The 6,427-nt window shown below is 48.9% G+C and overlaps 2 non-coding genes across 2 annotated transcripts; both read right to left on the reverse strand.

Annotated features, from left to right (window-relative positions):
• Window positions 1–1,388: 1,388 nt before the first annotated feature.
• On the reverse strand, window positions 1,389–1,461 carry Trnaa-ggc (transfer RNA alanine (anticodon GGC)). Its single transcript has one exon. It is a non-coding gene; the product is annotated as a tRNA-Ala (tRNA).
• Window positions 1,462–5,664: 4,203 nt separating this feature from the next.
• On the reverse strand, window positions 5,665–5,737 carry Trnaa-ggc (transfer RNA alanine (anticodon GGC)). The gene has a single exon. It is a non-coding gene; the product is annotated as a tRNA-Ala (tRNA).
• Window positions 5,738–6,427: the final 690 nt, after the last annotated feature.

A 6,427-nucleotide genomic window follows, 5' to 3' on the forward strand; every position in this document is an offset into this window, starting at 1 on the left:
TATTACAAATGCTAATTCCGTCTGTTTTTAACGTCTTAAATTGAAAGAGCCGTCACAAATTGCTCCGTTTTCACTCATTGTAGACAATTATACAGCACCTGAGGTAACAAACACATCTCGAGAACCATTGTGCACTACATTATTTATGCCAACTCAGTGCCTCGCTCTTTACTACTGTGTACCAATCTTGTCGTCCAACTGCAAAACACTGGGCCACAACAAGTTTCCGCGTCTCCATTGCACTGCGCATACTACGAAACGCTCCCCAAACTTGGCACTCACCCTCGCAGCCGACTTTTCCGACTTTCCACGACGCTCACGCAACGCTCACGCTAGTGACAGCATTATTTATAGTTCGACGTCGCGCCAAAGCGAATGAGTACATTTCGCCTACGGCTTAGGCCGCCCTCCTAGTGTGGCTGCTCGGTGTCTGCAGGCAGCGAGGGTCTGCAAGCTTCCTGTGTTCGCACCTATGTCACCTGTGCTTGCTTGTCAGAGACAGACTATCGCAAAACATACAACTCACTCCATGAATTGATTGCTACGGCATCTGTTATCAGCAGTCACAACTAGCAACACCAGTAGCAGCTGACTGCACGCAAAGAATAGGAATGTGCAGTGGGATTTACGTGAACTCGGCGCAAGGCAGATCTTTCCGACATAGGCTTGAGAATCTTACGGGAACACTTGTACTGTTTGTAAATTAAGTGTAGGCGTGGGAGGAGGGTGCTTCCTGCGCACAAATAACAGCACGCTTGTCAATTGTGGATGCTAATCATTCGCTTGTATCTTCCTAGACACATCTGCTGGTCGTGAATTATTCCACTTGCATATCAAGGTGCGCATGTAGGTGTGTTAAAAATTCTGGAGGCACTGGGTATTGATCCCAGTACCTCTCGCATACTAAGCGAGCGCTCTACCATCTGAGCTACGCCCGCTCCCCCCCCCCCCCCCCCCCCCGAAGACTAATGGTGCTACATACAGCCATATAGACGACACAGACCCTTGCACCTTGCACTCCCATTATTCAGCAGACAAACACTACTCTCTATGTATCCGTTAGGGTGTCTTTCAGGTTTCGTGCATTCTGTATCGAATCGTAGTTGCCAAAATGAAAGTGGCACGTATAACGTCGAAAATAGAATTCGGACACCGCTCTGAGTAAGACCAACGTGTTGTCCACCCTCTAGACTTCAATGAGGTTAAGCCGCGGTACCTAAGACAGATCTGCACTCGATGACACCTCGATAACAGCCGGTCCCCACACTTACATCTTGCTCTCCTTACGTCAGTATACATCATATCAGTCTGTGACGCTGGCTTTGCAACATCTTGCGTGCCTTTAGGTTCGCCGCGACCAACACTTACCATGCACTGACCACAAAAAATTGAGGCGCCGCGGCTTGAACCCTGGACCTTTCACATGCCAAGCGAACGCTCTACCAACTGAGCTACGCCCCATGCACGGGCAAACTGCGCTATTCCCCATTCTTTGCGACTCAGATGCGCACGGACACGATGGTTGGTTGGTTTGTAGCGGTGAAGGGAGCAGAGTACAAAGGCGCGTACCCGTTCATATACACAAAAGTTCCAAGTAGTTTCGATGCTCTGGTATTACAAATGCAAATTCCGTCTGTTTTTAACGTCTTAAATTGAAAGAGCCGTCACAAATTGCTCCGTTTTCACTCATTGTAGACAATTATACAGCACCTGAGGTAACAAACACATCTCGAGAACCATTGTGCACTACATTATTTATGCCAACTCAGTGCCTCGCTCTTTACTACTGTGTACCAATCTTGTCGTCCAACTGCAAAACACTGGGCCACAACAAGTTTCCGCGTCTCCATTGCACTGCGCATACTACGAAACGCTCCCCAAACTTGGCACTCACCCTCGCAGCCGACTTTTCCGACTTTCCACGACGCTCACGCAACGCTCACGCTAGTGACAGCATTATTTATAGTTCGACGTCGCGCCAAAGCGAATGAGTACATTTCGCCTACGGCTTAGGCCGCCCTCCTAGTGTGGCTGCTCGGTGTCTGCAGGCAGCGAGGGTCTGCAAGCTTCCTGTGTTCGCACCTATGTCACCTGTGCTTGCTTGTCAGAGACAGACTATCGCAAAACATACAACTCACTCCATGAATTGATTGCTACGGCATCTGTTATCAGCAGTCACAACTAGCAACACCAGTAGCAGCTGACTGCACGCAAAGAATAGGAATGTGCAGTGGGATTTACGTGAACTCGGCGCAAGGCAGATCTTTCCGACATAGGCTTGAGAATCTTACGGGAACACTTGTACTGTTTCTAAATTAAGTGTAGGCGTGGGAGGAGGGTGCTTCCTGCGCACAAATAACAGCACGCTTGTCAATTGTGGATGCTAATCATTCGCTTGTATCTTCCTAGACACATCTGCTGGTCGTGAATTATTCCACTTGCATATCAAGGTGCGCATGTAGGTGTGTTAAAAATTCCGGAGGCACTGGGTATTGATCCCAGTACCTCTCGCATACTAAGCGAGCGCTCTACCACCTGAGCTACGCCCGCCCCCCCGAAGACTAATGGTGCTACATACAGCCATATAGACGACACAGACCCTTGCACTCCCATTATTCAGCAGACAAACACTACTCTCTATGTATCCGTTAGGGTGTCTTTCAGGTTTCGTGCATTCTGTATCGAATCGTAGTTGCCAAAATGAAAGTGGCACGTATAACGTCGAAAATAGAATTCGGACACCGCTCTGAGTAAGACCAACGTGTTGTCCACCCTCTAGACTTCAATGAGGTTAAGCCGCGATACCTAAGACAGATCTGCACTCGATGACACCTCGATAACAGCCGGTCCCCACACTTACATCTTGCTCTCCTTACGTCAGTATACATCATATCAGTCTGTGACGCTGGCTTTGCAACATCTTGCGTGCCTTTAGGTTCGCCGCGACCAACACTTACCATGCACTGACCACAAAAAATGGAGGCGCCGCGGCTTGAACCCTGGACCTTTCACATGCCAAGCGAACGCTCTACCAACTGAGCTACGCCCCATGCACGAGCAAACTGCGCTATTCCCCATTGTTTGCGACTCAGATGCGCACGGACACGATGGTTGGTTGGTTTGTAGCGGTGAAGGGAGCAGAGTACAAAGGCGCGGACCCGTTCATATACACAAAAGTTCCAAGTAGTTTCGATGCTCTGGTATTACAAATGCTAATTCCGTCTGTTTTTAACGTCTTAAATTGAAAGAGCCGTCACAAATTGCTCCGTTTTCACTCATTGTAGACAATTATACAGCACCTGAGGTAACAAACACATCTCGAGAACCATTGTGCACTACATTATTTATGCCAACTCAGTGCCTCGCTCTTTACTACTGTGTACCAATCTTGTCGTCCAACTGCAAAACACTGGGCCACAACAAGTTTCCGCGTCTCCATTGCACTGCGCATACTACGAAACGCTCCCCAAACTTGGCACTCACCCTCGCAGCCGACTTTTCCGACTTTCCACGACGCTCACGCTAGTGACAGCATTATTTATAGTTCGACGTCGCGCCAAAGCGAATGAGTACATTTCGCCTACGGCTTAGGCCGCCCTCCTAGTGTGGCTGCTCGGTGTCTGCAGGCAGCGAGGGTCTGCAAGCTTCCTGTGTTCGCACCTATGTCACCTGTGCTTGCTTGTCAGAGACAGACTATCGCAAAACATACAACTCACTCCATGAATTGATTGCTACGGCATCTGTTATCAGCAGTCACAACTAGCAACACCAGTAGCAGCTGACTGCACGCAAAGAATAGGAATGTGCAGTGGGATTTACGTGAACTCGGCGCAAGGCAGATCTTTCCGACATAGGCTTGAGAATCTTACGGGAACACTTGTACTGTTTCTAAATTAAGTGTAGGCGTGGGAGGAGGGTGCTTCCTGCGCACAAATAACAGCACGCTTGTCAATTGTGAATGCTAATCATTCGCTTGTATCTTCCTAGACACATCTGCTGGTCGTGAATTATTCCACTTGCATATCAAGGTGCGCATGTAGGTGTGTTAAAAATTCTGGAGGCACTGGGTATTGATCCCAGTACCTCTCGCATACTAAGCGTGCGCTCTACCATCTGAGCTACACCCCATGCACGAGCAAACTGCGCTATTCCCCATTGTTTGCGACTCAGATGCGCACGGACACGATGGTTGGTTGGTTTGTAGCGGTGAAGGGAGCAGAGTACAAAGGCGCGGACCCGTTCATATACACAAAAGTTCCAAGTAGTTTCGATGCTCTGGTATTACAAATGCTAATTCCGTCTGTTTTTAACGTCTTAAATTGAAAGAGCCGTCACAAATTGCTCCGTTTTCACTCATTGTAGACAATTATACAGCACCTGAGGTAACAAACACATCTCGAGAACCATTGTGCACTACATTATTTATGCCAACTCAGTGCCTCGCTCTTTACTACTGTGTACCAATCTTGTCGTCCAACTGCAAAACACTGGGCCACAACAAGTTTCCGCGTCTCCATTGCACTGCGCATACTACGAAACGCTCCCCAAACTTGGCACTCACCCTCGCAGCCGACTTTTCCGACTTTCCACGACGCTCACGCAACGCTCACGCTAGTGACAGCATTATTTATAGTTCGACGTCGCGCCAAAGCGAATGAGTACATTTCGCCTACGGCTTAGGCCGCCCTCCTAGTGTGGCTGCTCGGTGTCTGCAGGCAGCGAGGGTCTGCAAGCTTCCTGTGTTCGCACCTATGTCACCTGTGCTTGCTTGTCAGAGACAGACTATCGCAAAACATACAACTCACTCCATGAATTGATTGCTACGGCATCTGTTATCAGCAGTCACAACTAGCAACACCAGTAGCAGCTGACTGCACGCAAAGAATAGGAATGTGCAGTGGGATTTACGTGAACTCGGCGCAAGGCAGATCTTTCCGACATAGGCTTGAGAATCTTACGGGAACACTTGTACTGTTTGTAAATTAAGTGTAGGCGTGGGAGGAGGGTGCTTCCTGCGCACAAATAACAGCACGCTTGTCAATTGTGGATGCTAATCATTCGCTTGTATCTTCCTAGACACATCTGCTGGTCGTGAATTATTCCACTTGCATATCAAGGTGCGCATGTAGGTGTGTTAAAAATTCTGGAGGCACTGGGTATTGATCCCAGTACCTCTCGCATACTAAGCGAGCGCTCTACCATCTGAGCTACGCCCGCTCCCCCCCCCCCCCCCCCCGAAGACTAATGGTGCTACATACAGCCATATAGACGACACAGACCCTTGCACCTTGCACTCCCATTATTCAGCAGACAAACACTACTCTCTATGTATCCGTTAGGGTGTCTTTCAGGTTTCGTGCATTCTGTATCGAATCGTAGTTGCCAAAATGAAAGTGGCACGTATAACGTCGAAAATAGAATTCGGACACCGCTCTGAGTAAGACCAACGTGTTGTCCACCCTCTAGACTTCAATGAGGTTAAGCCGCGGTACCTAAGACAGATCTGCACTCGATGACACCTCGATAACAGCCGGTCCCCACACTTACATCTTGCTCTCCTTACGTCAGTATACATCATATCAGTCTGTGACGCTGGCTTTGCAACATCTTGCGTGCCTTTAGGTTCGCCGCGACCAACACTTACCATGCACTGACCACAAAAAATTGAGGCGCCGCGGCTTGAACCCTGGACCTTTCACATGCCAAGCGAACGCTCTACCAACTGAGCTACGCCCCATGCACGGGCAAACTGCGCTATTCCCCATTCTTTGCGACTCAGATGCGCACGGACACGATGGTTGGTTGGTTTGTAGCGGTGAAGGGAGCAGAGTACAAAGGCGCGTACCCGTTCATATACACAAAAGTTCCAAGTAGTTTCGATGCTCTGGTATTACAAATGCAAATTCCGTCTGTTTTTAACGTCTTAAATTGAAAGAGCCGTCACAAATTGCTCCGTTTTCACTCATTGTAGACAATTATACAGCACCTGAGGTAACAAACACATCTCGAGAACCATTGTGCACTACATTATTTATGCCAACTCAGTGCCTCGCTCTTTACTACTGTGTACCAATCTTGTCGTCCAACTGCAAAACACTGGGCCACAACAAGTTTCCGCGTCTCCATTGCACTGCGCATACTACGAAACGCTCCCCAAACTTGGCACTCACCCTCGCAGCCGACTTTTCCGACTTTCCACGACGCTCACGCAACGCTCACGCTAGTGACAGCATTATTTATAGTTCGACGTCGCGCCAAAGCGAATGAGTACATTTCGCCTACGGCTTAGGCCGCCCTCCTAGTGTGGCTGCTCGGTGTCTGCAGGCAGCGAGGGTCTGCAAGCTTCCTGTGTTCGCACCTATGTCACCTGTGCTTGCTTGTCAGAGACAGACTATCGCAAAACATACAACTCACTCCATGAATTGAT

This window comes from Schistocerca gregaria, unplaced genomic scaffold, assembly GCF_023897955.1.
Source record: "Schistocerca gregaria isolate iqSchGreg1 unplaced genomic scaffold, iqSchGreg1.2 ptg000174l, whole genome shotgun sequence".
Classification (NCBI taxonomy): Eukaryota; Metazoa; Arthropoda; class Insecta; order Orthoptera; family Acrididae; genus Schistocerca; species Schistocerca gregaria.